This window comes from Xiphias gladius, chromosome 20 (genome assembly GCF_016859285.1).
Source record: "Xiphias gladius isolate SHS-SW01 ecotype Sanya breed wild chromosome 20, ASM1685928v1, whole genome shotgun sequence".
In the NCBI taxonomy this organism is placed as follows: domain Eukaryota; kingdom Metazoa; phylum Chordata; class Actinopteri; order Istiophoriformes; family Xiphiidae; genus Xiphias; species Xiphias gladius.
The window spans coordinates 16,603,278-16,616,867 of NC_053419.1; the positions used below are offsets into that span (position 1 = coordinate 16,603,278).

Consider the following 13,590-nt stretch of genomic DNA (forward strand, 5'->3'; position numbering starts at 1 on the left):
CCGCTGTTGGCTGTAGTTTCACATTTGTCACACAGATATAAGAGAGTTATCGATCTTCTCATCTAACTCTTGGCAAGAAAGCAAATAAGCGCATTTTACAAAATGTCAAAGTAATACTCTGAGTCACAGAGGAAACAAAAGCAAAAGCAATGCCGAGTCTTGAGTGGAAGTTAAGATGCTCTAACATTAAGGGTTTTGAGTCTTTGGGTTTGTGTGCGTGTGTCTACCCAACTATGTTGTCTCCGCTTAATGCTTTTGATAGTTTTAGTAAATCGAGAAATGGGTAAACATTCTCATTCCATTAAATAACAATTCCCATTATTCACTGGGTTAGGAATCATCTAAGCAGAGACAGCCGAGTCTATACATTTTAACAGCGAGAAAGGTTTCTGTGTGACTAATGTTGTAATCAGGTGTAGAAGTCTTCACAGACCTGTGGATGTGCAAAAATGAAATTTCAATTAAAGAGACCCGATCTGAGGGGACCCGTGGATAGTCAGACCTTGTTTGAAAAGACCTGAGGAAAAATAAGACTTAATCCAAAATGCAGTCAACCCGTCCGACCCACATAAAGAAATCACATTGACATTGTCAGCGGTATGATGTTCCACTACTCTGCGGATGAAAAGAGTAGTAATACATGTTTTTTTTTTTCCTTCGACATTTCACAGTTTACACTAAGTATCTTGTCTCAGAGAACACATTTTTCTCTTGTGACAATTCTAATGAACCATGTGATCATGGCTGATAGCAAGACCTTTGAGGATCTCTAGACAGACCTCTTCTTCTTCTAAGAAGAAAAAGAGTAGTCATGACAATACACTGAGTTACTTGTTTATTGGGTACACCTGTACAATCTAAAGCAATCCAAAACAGCAGCCATTCGATAGATCGTACATTTGTCAAACCTAAAGGGTTCAGTTTTCTTGACGCTGTCAGCTTATTGGTACTATGGAATCATTAACCTTTGTACCATCAGTTGTAGCTGCTAAATAGCTAACCTACAGCCCTATATTATACTTTAAGAGAGTTTTTGTAGTTCCAAGAAAATCATCCTTGTCATTAATATGGAAATCTAAGCAGTAAAGTATTCCAAAAATTAATCAGACCATTTGGTCTACATAGTGAGTGTAAAAATAGATAATCTATCATTGTTTTATAGTTACTGTGTTTACAACAGTGTTTCGACACAGACAGACAGATAGACAGACAGACGCCAGCCTCCATGACGAGATAACGTCTCACATGGCATGTTTAGTGGTGGCACAGAAAGGAAACTGCAGAGAGACAGTGGGAAAATGAATAATCTTTAAAGAGATAAAAAACAGGCGGCAATGAATTGGCAAATACTGCTCAAGAGATTATGTCTGATTTCCTCTGGTGTATTGGGCAGAGCTCTGCAAAACCTTTCATGCACCGATGGTATTATAGATAAACTCCATAGATGATGCATTCAGTTTCCAAACCAATCTAAAAATACAAAACAATGAATAGTGTCATGCTTCATCTCAATGAAAACAAGAACTGCCAGTGAAATGGACTTGACGCACAATGCCCTGGTTTTTAGTGTTTTCTTGTTCATTTGCTAAAAACCAAAACAATTTTATGACTACCTTCCTGTTCAATTTATTGCGAAATAATTGGAAAAGTGTACCATTAGCAGCTTTAAAGCTTATTTGCCCTAATACGTCCAATCTGTAAACAGTGTATCTATGTTAGGCTGAACGGAGCAAAAAGTCTTAATGGTCAACAGCTAAGAAGAAGCAAAGACATAACGACGTAGATTAAGAGAATGCAGGAGTCAAGAACATTCAAAGCAGCTTAGCTTAATGCATTGGAGTACTACTGAAATGAGTATATGCAGTATGTCTAAGTACAGCCCAACTAGATTTTTGAGGTGATAATATATATATATTTTTTTACATGAACACATGAAATAAACATTTTTTAAGAACCTTTTATTGTTTTTTAAAAAGAACTGAGACCAAGGTATGTACGATATGGGGGGCATATTTTACAGTTGAAAAACAAATATCAAATAACGGCTGTACTGTTTCTAAATTACCTGATATATTGGCATTTCTTCGTACACATATATACACATACCAGTATATCAGTGATAAGCTAATATCGGCCGATATATCTATTCCATACTGAAAAAAACGAACCACTTGTTGACATCAAAATACACTGAAGATGCACTTTGTCACTTTTTGTCCTAAAATTGTTCTGGCATAACCCACTGAGAGCTCTGTTTAGAATGAATTGGCCGCCATGTTTGTATTCAACATCCACGGGCCTTTTACATTTTGACTAGTCATAGCAGGAAAAGCCCAGGTGTTACTAATAATGTTAATTATAGCTTTGTTTTATTCAAGTGTCCCAGTAAGCCATGACATTGTGACAGTTAGCAGCAGGCACAATGCCAGGACCCTGAAACTGAAGCAGCTTAATGGAATTTGTAAGTGTGTAAGAGAAATATATTAAGATTAGTCTACAAGACTTAATGGCTACTCTGCATAGATTCCCTGCGGTGTGCGGGCATCGACTGACATACAGACCACCACTCTTCAGCTACTACAAAAGAAAAAGAAAAAAAAAAAACAGAATACCAATCAAGGACAGGGACATTAACAAGATAACGCTGGAACAAGAAGCAAAACATTGTAAGTGCACAACTGCATCATTCTAACAACTGTAGGATTGAAAGAAATAAATAACTTCTTCAAATGCTTAATTGACTAGTTCAGCCAGTTCGTCTGAAAGCTTTAATCATTATCTTTGCTTTACAGGAAGCCTCGCCTTAGACAGTACTCATCAGCAACTTCCTCTGGGGTTACATCCTGCTTCATTTCAGCCTTGAAATGAGGAAAGTGTATTCCCTGTAAGTATTGCAAGTCCTGCAAAATACATTAGAAAAGGTGAATTCTAAATGGACTGCGCGTATATAGCACCTTTTTACCTTAGCGTTTTAAAAAGGGCTTTACAATTTTGCCTCTCCGTCGCCACACAACGATGGCGACGGAGCTGCCGTACAGGAGCAACTTAGGGTTACGTGTCTTGGCCAAGGACACTTCGACATGCGGCCTGGAGAAGCCGGGGATGAAACCGCCAAAACCAGAGATTAGTGGACAACCTGCTCTATCACCTGAGCTACAGTCGCCCTGAGAAAGCCACTTTAATCGTCAATGTGTACATGTATAAATCAGTAAAGCTTTATGATAAAAAAAAAGCTCTACTGTGGGACCCATCTCAACTCTAAAATCTGTTTAGCCTGTTACCATGGAAAAACATGCAAACAAGAACTTTCACAGGATAATTTATAGCCTTTATGTTCTCAGCGGACAGACTTATCCTTAAGAATTCATTTTCATGACAAAAATGATTGTTCTGATGATGACCTGTTATGACCAAGAATTTGCTAATACCAGCTAAAACCAGATTCTAAATAGCAGCGTGGTGAGACTGCAAAAGCAAGCTGAGATTCCACCTCCAATCTGAAAGAACCATCTGTAACGGAACTGCATGTGGTAGCATTTTATATTCCATCTTTGGTGCCCTGCTTCAGAAACAAGTGCTTATCTTAAAAATAACTTTGCTTGCTGTGTGGCCTTTTTTTTTTTTTTTTTTTTTTTTTATGCTGTAGCCACACATAAGCATACGCACAATCTCATGCATTTGATCACACACAATCAACCCCTGAAAGTAGGCAGGGAGATTAGGATGACTGTAAATAACTGTATTCCGTTGTGCGTTGACCAAGAATCAGGCTGGCCACACAGATTCAGTAATGCACTGCATTGATTTTCACAAGCTGGTGGATGAAGGTGCGCATCGCTTTAACAGTCAGATGTGAAGAGGCAAGAGGAAGGCAAGAAAGCCGGCTATAATGAGGATTGATTGTGCGTCTGGAAGAAGAGGTGGCTCTCTTGGCTCGACTCCACTGCCTAGCTAGACCTGCTCTATTCTCTTCTGCTGTGGCAGGCCATAATTAGACAGAAAGCGGGGAGAGATATGCGAGACAACTGAGTAGGAGGAAGAGGAGGCAGAGGATGTAGAGGAAGGAGGACAGAAACAAGAATGGAAGCATGGAAGAAGAGAGTAGGGGGAGTTGATGCAGGAAATTAACGCGATGAAGAGAAGACAAAAGGAGGAGAGGAAGGCAGAGTAGGAGTGAGGGATGCCTAGTGTGTTTGTTCTCTAGCTCTGCACCCAGCTTAATGAGATTAGCCTGGCAGGAAAAAAAATGCCACACTGGGGAATTCAGGTCACATGAAAATAGGCTAGCTAGACGTCTGCCTGGCCCTGTGTGTATGTTTGTCAAGTGGATGAGAATAAGAGGTCCATGGTCTACTTGAAACCCAGACAGGATTTAAATATCTTGGCTCCTCCTCCTCTTCCAATTCCCACTCTGTTCTTACACTTGTTTTCTCCAAAAATGTATCCTCTAGACAACCAGAAGACACCTGACATGTGTTTGTATGACTGCATGAAACCATTAGTGCCTTTCCTTTCTTTCTCTCTCCTCATCCTCAGTTTTTCCTTCCCTCTTCTCAGCTTTTCTGCTCCTTCTCCTCCGGTCATGTGCTATTTTCCAGCCTCCTGCATTGTCATTTAGTCACAACCACTCATGCCGCTGTTTAATGTCCTCTCTCCACCCAAGAAAACATAGGCCTCAGACATGAGCTGTATCATTAGTCTCAATCATCCTGCCCCATTTTACTTGATTCTCCATTTACTCAAACCCTGCAGGAAGGCTCTGACTATGTGTATATGCCTGTGTGTGTTTGTAAGCTTTTCCATCTGCCTGATTCTGCTGCAAAGTCTTCAGCATGCTGGGCACAAATGTATTACGTCTGCAGGTATGTTTGACCTTTGCTATTTGTCTGACAAGGAAAATTATAGAGTTTGCAGATGCAATCTGTGACTGGGAAGGAGAGAGCCAGCACTACACTATGTGTGTGTGTGTGTGTGTGTGTGCGCGTGTGTGTGTGTGTCTAGCCGTCGTATCATACCCATGTACGTTTTTATGCAAGTGTATGTGTGTGTGTGGACAGGGTGTTTAGAGACACAGACATGTAAATCCCTGTAAAGTAGGAGCTGGCATCATTAAACCAATAGCTTAGTGATTCCCTGGCTGGCCGCGCTGCTCACTGCAGTGCTGTTGCAGGGCAGACAAACCAGACATATTAAGACAAGGGCATGGAGATAGACACAGACAGATACACAGAGAGACAAACAGAGAGAGTTGAAAGCCACACCTAAACATGTCAACCATGGGCAAAAAAAACAGTGAGAGAGAGAGAAATATTGTGGAGTACCTACTTGTGAAATGTACTTAAAACCAAAGGAAAGCAGAAATTTAAAAAGAAGGTTTGAATAGGAAAAGCATGAGGAGAGGAAAAAACACCACGTGGACAGACAGAGAGAGGGTCAGACTGGCTGAGTTGCAGCAGCCTGGCCTGTCTTTTGGGAGTTTTTTTTTTTTTTTTTTTTAAATAGGTCATTGTCTGACCTGCATTATGGTACAACAGCCATGTCATAATCACACCATTTTATGGAGCATTGTGCCCAGGTCAGCGTCTTATTACCCCATAGCCTCACACATGCACAAAACGTCCTTTGCCACGCGTGCACACACACGCGGGGAGAGAGGGGAGAGAGAGAGAGAGAGAGAGAGAGAGAGAGGGAGAGGAGGAGAGAGAGAGAGAGAGAGAGAGAGAAAGAGAGACAAAAGACAAAAGACAGTGTTTGCCCCCAAGAACAACAGCACCAATACATCAACACAGTCTGCCAGTCTGAGTCTAGAATCTGTTTAGGAAAGACTGTGTTGGACAATCGCTGCATCACTGCCTTTGTGTAGGGGAAGTCCAGCATATTTGCAGACAGACACCTTATTATCAGTTTAAATAAACACTCTACGTTTCTGAAGCTTGGCTAGTGCTAACAGCAGGAGGCTAGGGGGCAAAACAGCAGTGATGTCAGCGAGTGATAATGATAAAAAAAAGATGACGCCAACTTCTGCAACAGCACTCAGGCAGATAGGTGGGCAGTGCTAATTGATCTGCTGTGAGCTGTGCCTCGATCAGGAAAAGACCAGGACACAGCAGGGCTGCCCTAATTACCATTGGGAAGCAGACAATCATTAGGACCCCAGAGCAACTGCTGCCTGCAGGGGTGGCACTCCTACTGCCCGAGAATAAACACAGAAAGAGTCAGAGAGACAGAAGATGAGAGACTGACAGATGCAGTTAGGACCACAAGTATTTGGACAGTGACATAATTTTCGTAATTTTGCCCCTGGACACCACCACAATGGATTTGAAAAGAAGCCATCAAGATGTGATTGAAGTGTAGACATTAAGCTTTAAATTTTAAGGGTTTAACAAAAATATCACAAACTGTTTAGGAATTACAGCCATTTTTATACAGTCCCCTCCATTTTCAGAGGCTTAAAAGTAATTGGACAAACTAACATAATTATAAATATAAAGATTATTGGATAAAAATTGCTGCTTGTTCATGGGTCTTTCTGCCTTCAGTTTTGTCTTCTGGAAGTGAAAAGCATGCTCAGTTGGGCTGAGGTCAGGTGACTGACCTGACCATTGAAGAATATTCCATGTTTGCCTTGAGAAGCTCTTGTGTTGCTTTCAGTGTATGTTTTGTTTCATTATCCATCTGTACTGTGAAGCACTGTCTTGTCAGTTTTCGCAGCATTTGACTGAATCTGAGCAGATAGTATAGCCCCTACACTTCAGAATTCATCCTGGTACTTCTATTGGCAGTCACATCATCAATAAACACCAGTGACCCTGTTCCATTGGCAGCAATACATGCCCATGCCATAACGCTGCCTCCATCATGTCGGACAGATGACGTGGTATGCATTTTATCCTTTCCTTCTCCATACTCTTCTCTTCCAATAATTCTGGTAGAAGTTAATTTTGGTTTCATCTGTCCTAAGAATCTTGTCCCAGAAATGGGCAGGCATTTTTTAGAGATTGTCTGGCAATGTCTAATCTGGCCTTTCTGTTCTTGAATGTTACCAGTGGTTTGCAACTCATGTTAAACCCTCTGTATTTACATTCATAAAGGTGTCTCTTATTTGTAGTCTTCCGCAATGATACGTCTACCTCATTGAGCTCGTTCTCGACCTGGAAAGATGTTGTGAAGGGTTTTACTTCACCAAGGAAAGATTTCTGCGATCATCCACTTTAGTTGTCTTCCATGGTCATTCCTTCTGGTGTTGCTGAGCTTGCCAGGTCATTCCCTCTTTTTAAGAATGCACCAAATTGTTGATCTGGCCACTCCGAAAGTTTCTGCCATCTGACTGATAGGTTTTTGTTTTTTTAGCGTAATGATGGCCTCCTTCATTTGCATCGACGCTTTTTTGGACTGGATATTAGCAGTTCCCATGAAAAGCTACTAAATGCAAATTCAACACTTGAAATCAACTCCAACAACTTAATTTGTCATGAAATAACGAGGGAACAGGCCACACCTGGCCATGAAACTGATCAGTCGATTGTCCAATTACTTTTGAGCCTCTGAAAATGAGGGACTATGTATAAAAATAGCTGTAATTCCTATTTTCGTTAAACCGCTTGAATTAAAGCTTACCGTCTACACTTCAATCACATCTTGATGGCTCCTTTTCAAATCCATTGTTGTGGTGTACAGAGTAAAAAATTACAAAAATTGCGTCAATGTCCAAATACTTGCATACCTTAAATGTAAAAAGCGGCTTAAGTCTAAGAGGTTAGTAGTAATTTTTAAAGCTTTACATCATTTTATATCATCCTATTCAGTGTTAACTTTTGTAAAGACCACCAAAGATTTTTCAACCTTGAGTTTGGTTCATTTAGTATAGGTGAAAACCATTGTTTTATTAAACCCCATCTACAAGGGCTTGTTAACAACAAGATTAAAAACAGCATTGTATTTAAAAAAGGAGGGGGCTTCACTAAATGCGCCCTGCTGCTTTGAGTACCATTGACACAATGAAATATGATTCCGTATGTCCAGTTGGAGTAACAGATTGCTGAGTTTGAGGGTCCATTAGAAACCAAAACCCTGAACAGTGGTTTTTATGGATGTTTTTTTTAGGATGTATTTTACTACTCTGGAGAGTTCTCAATCAATGTGGCAATCATTTTATTCGTCATTGTGACATAAAAAAGTAGATATATGTTTCAAAATAATATACCACGAATGTGCCCTTGCACTTTTTTGATTGGCCAACATAGCCAAACCGTGTGTGGAGTGCACAGATCAACAGAGCTTTTACAGTTGGATGGATCAAAAAACAACTGAAGGCTCCTGCGTTGGCAACCCCACTGTGTCGATCGTCTGTTTCCATTCAAATGATGTGGAAGCTGCATTTTTTCATGCCGTGCTAATGTCTGTCTGACCATAGAAACAGCAAGACATATTTGATGTATAAAAAAACTAAAAAAAATTGTCTGACATCTCGGATTACAATATGCTTATACTTGAAAACTGTGTGAAATACTTGTTCACCATATACAAACTGCAACTCACTACATCACCAGACAAGATCAGTTTAGACGTGCCTGATATAATAACCTAAACTAATGTACATCAATCTGGTGGGGAGACTGGCTCTACATCAAAAGACCATAAGGAATAAGACAAAATAATTTATACTTTAACCAATCAAATCCTACTTTCAGGTAAACCATGTATGAATAGAGACACTGATCTCTGTCCTGGCACATGATGTTTTCCCAGAGTCTCCATCAGCACAATGGAGTTAGATGAAATGGAAATGGAAGAAAGTCAGCATAAGTAATAGGAGGAGGAATAAGAAGAAGGAGGAGGAGGAGAAGGAGAAGAAGAAGAAGGAGGAGGACAAGGAGAAGAAGAAGAAGGAGAAGGAGGAGAAGAAGGAGGAGGACAAGGAGGAGAAGGAGAAGAAGAAGGAGGAGAAGAAGGAGAAGGAGAAGAAGGAGGAGAAGGAGGAGAAGGAGGATCAGACGAAGAAGAAGAAGAAGGAGAAGGAGGATCAGACGAAGAAGAAGAAGAAGAAGGAGAAGGAGGATTAGATGAAGAAGAAGAAGAAGGAGGAGGAGATGAAGAAGAAGGAGGAGACAAGGAAGAATAAGACAAAGAAGACAAATAATAATAATAATAATAATAATAATAATAATAATAATAATAATATTGGAACTGAGATTCCCATTTATGATTGAGCAAGGTGGAGGCTACACTGAACGTAGACATATTCAAGTCATTTCATTTGAAATATGCAGAGAGAAAGATCAGGAGAGAAGGATGGAAAAGTATGGAAAAGGAGACTGGAGGTGAGCAACACTATTTGAGATACATCAATGCATTTCCCATGTAATTTCCAGGAAGATACATAGGTAACTTGTTATTACTTTTACACCACAGTTTTTGAAAGCATACAATTATTAAAAATCAAAATCTTATCTCAGGTACAAGTGACTATAGCCTTTCTGATGCTGATATTGATGTTTTGGAGTTTAAAAAAATCTGATGACAATATATTAGACGATAGTAATTCTTAAAAACATAAACATATAACAAAACCAAAAATCTTGATATGGATACCTTAGATTTATTTACTTTTAATCATGATCAAGATACATACTATGTGGGATATTTTGCAGTTGAAAAATAAACTTGTCAGTGATCTCTGGTGAATAAACTATGTAATGGAAAGACTATCTACACAACCTCAAACCTAGTTTGGTATTACTGTACTGCAATTTCTTGCTACTCATCAGCCAAAACATACACTGATATAAAACAATTGCAATAAGCCTAGATGTGACCTTGAAAATCAATTCATAGTGAGTATGAGTTATAAACTGAAAATGTAAAACATACACAAAGCAATGAATAATTGCGACCAAGTGAATGAAAAATATTATTTGATGTGGGCTACTTCAAATGAATTTAATCAATTTCCTCACATGTGGCATGCGAATGCCACATGATTTAAAAACTCCAAAAAAGAGTGCTGTATGTTGAAATTTCCTGTTTACCTACATATACATCAAAGACTGTACAGTAATGAACTTTAAAAACACAATTTCTTGTCATGTATGAGCTATAGTAGCATTAATGGAAAACTGTGGATTTTGGAAAACAATTTTGTACCTTAATAACAAAGTGGTTATTTCCTGGAAGCTCAGATAATAAACAGAAGGCATAATGTTTATTATTTGTTGATACATCCTCAGGCTTTGCTTTTCCCCCTAAACACAAGGAATGGTGCTACAAAGTTAATGCATGTGTCTACTCTGGGTATTAAAAAGAGATCACAGATTGTGACTCAACCAGCGCACATAAACACATAGACAGGGTGGTCCAACATGCTTCTAGCTCTCTCTCTGTGTGTGTGTGTGTGTGTGTGTGTGTGTGTGTGTGTGTGTGTAGTCCCTTCCCAGAAATGTGCAACAGTAAACAGACTAAGAGGCAGAGAAGTAACATTACCACTACCACTGGCTGCGAGCATAAACAGTGACACACAACGCAAAGCAATGCAACACGGCACAAGCCTCCTCCTTTTTATGTTTGTTAGTGTGTACAGGCACATACTGCATGTCACTGCACATATCTCAAAGGGCAAGAAAAAAAAAAAAACATCTGCAATCAAAGGTGCAGAGGCTGCAGAGAACAACTGTGAGGCCTCCTGAGAGCTGCCCTGCTTGCACTGGGAGCCTCTGGCAGTCCCCTGGGGCCTCAAGGGGCCCTAACCCCTCACTCTTTTTTCTCTGACACTAACCAGACACAGCAGCACAAATGCATTCAGGGATAGGGTGGTGTGTGTATATATGAGAGAAAGAGAGACAGACAGAGACCAAGAGGCAGACACAAAGAAACAGAAAGGGAGGGATGCAGAGGAGGAGACAGAGAGAAAGAGGGAGACAGTTACACATAAGCAGAATGGACCCAGCTTTAACCCACAGCTTAGAGCATTGGACAACATTTTTTCATATCCTCCTCTCAGTCTCTCCCTTGTAAAGAGAGCAATTACATGTCCAGGACAATCCCACATTAAACAAACATTAGTTCTCTCTCCAGAGCCAGACTCAGCCAAATTACATTGTTTCCAGATGCCCTTTACAAAAACACACTTACACCCACCCTCTCTCCAAATCCCCCTCATCTCCTCTCCTCCTGCCGGTTTCTCCTCTCTCTATTGTTCCTCTTTCCTCCTCCTCTTTTCCATTTTCTCCTAACATTTTGCCCCTCTTTATTTCTCCCTATAGCTCCCTAAACTTCCTCACTTCCCAAGCTAAGATGAGGGTTTGTGAATAACACCAGAGCAGACGGTTTTCAATTACCTCATTCAGTACCACTGGAGGAAGAGAGGAGGGCTAGAGATGGAGGACAAAAAGGAGTTGGCACGATGAGACAGCAGTCCTTTTAGATATCACATCTCTAAAACCAATGACAGACCTTAGCCAGTGTGTGAGGTCATTATAACTGGCCAGATAAGAAATGCTATGCATGAGGTTTTCTGCAAATGTAAGTTTAAGATTACTACTGATAGCAGGGAGAGTAGAAATAAATGGCTAGTCAGCTAACGCTCAGCTTGTAGATAACATTTGAAACTATTAACTTCTGTATTGAGTAAACTTCCTTTCACATTTGCTGCTGCATTAAATATTTAACTAGCTTTTTACTTTTCATCTACAATCTTACTCCACTGATGTGAAAAAATGAGCCAGATATTTGCTTAAAATTTAGTCTATATGCAAAGACAGTTTAAGCCCTCATCTCATAGTCACACACATTCAGAGACTATATATCCATGACAAAATCTGAGACAAACACAGTCTCATGTAAAAGCCACTGCAGTATGATAGCTCAGTTTTGATGTTGCAGTCACACCTTTTATGAATTTATCTGATCAGTAGAGTAGAAACGACCAACAGAAAAATAATGGGCAAATATTTTTCTAATCGAATGAAAGTGCTAACATATTTAGTTATATATGATGTTTAATATCTTCACCATCATAGTTTAGCATGTTAGCACACAAACAGTTGCTAATTAGCACTCGACACAAAGTAAAGCTGAGGGTGATGGGAATGTCCTTGGTTTGCAGGTATTTGGTAAATAAGCAGCAAATCACCACATATTACACTTCATCCTAAGGTGGACATGAACGTGTGTATCAAATTTCATGGAAATCAAGGCAAGGCAGGAAGGTCCCCTTCCCTCCAAACGGCACAAACAACAGGCCTTATCAAATGCCCAAAAACACCTCTGACTAAGAACAAGATATTTACTACCAAACAAATGGGAAAAAACAGATGCACTTCATAGTGCACTTCTGTATGAGCGCACTTGAAACTCAACTTCTGCCCAAGACACAATCAAGCTGAATTTATAGCTCAAGGGGGGTGTATGTGCACACATGCACAGAACGCAAAACAATACAGTATGTTCCTTTCCATCAAGAGATGTCAATAATTCTAAAAGTTGACTTCTAGCTGTGGATAGTAGACACAGGAACCAATGTCCCAATGAGTTAGTATAGTCTAAACTCAAGGATAACTGTATCAAAAATGTCGACCAGCTCTGTCTTAAAGGTCTAGGATCCAAACTAGATATCAGACACTATGTGATGTAAAATTTCTCATGAAATAATCACACTGAAAATCTGCCTTTTGCCCTTGAGCAACACACTGACTTTCTTTCAAAAGCAGGGATGCTGTTGTGTAGGCGACCTTACACTTTGACCTCTCACAAAGTGTGCCTGTATTTGTCTCATTATATTTGTCACTACTAGTAAATACACTCTGAATGCACTTTCTTATAGGAACAGCTGGCTGAACTGATATCTTTAACAGAAAATATTTAATTATGGCAAAGTAATTTCTCTTTTCTGTTTTTCTTTTCCACTTTCAGTCATAGAGAGTATAGTGTGCCTTTATGCATTTGTGTAAATAAAACACAGCATTAAAATGAGCCCTGAAGGTAAGAAGCATCAAAACAAAGCTGGATAATTGCATTTTATATGTTTTTATCTGCGTGTGTGTTTATGTGCGTATATAGATATCTGTTTGTAGAGCCTCATCAGACAGTTGCTACATGGTTGAAGGAGCACTCAAAAACACTCTTGTTTCCCCAACACCTAAGGGCATCTATGGGGACCTCCTAATACGTCTCCAACCACCGAACGAACACACACACACACACACACACACACACACACACACACACACACACACACACACACACACACACACACACACACACACACACACACACACACACACACACACACACACACACACACACACAAATATACTTACACACACACACACACAGTTATCTAGGACTATGCAAATCTAATGAGACAGCCAGACTGAGATGCAGACAGACAAACCTGAGGGCAGAGGTTCCTGAACAAACAATTAGATATAGTCAATAGTCAACAAAGTGCACTCAATGGTCGGGTGCGGCTGTTACTAAGATCCGTATATAGTTGACTGCATTGGGACAATATCATCATTAATTTATTGGTTTAGTCAGCCTGGTGGTGTTGAGATTTCAATTTCAGATTAATGTAGATGTGTTATAAACGCT

General features: G+C 39.9%; 1 protein-coding gene across 2 annotated transcripts in view; it reads right to left on the reverse strand.

Annotated features, from left to right (window-relative positions):
- The window catches only part of dym (dymeclin), a 55,771-nt gene that overhangs the window by 15,559 nt on the left and 26,622 nt on the right, over nt 1-13,590 (reverse strand). The gene's annotated exons all lie outside the window — the stretch shown is intronic.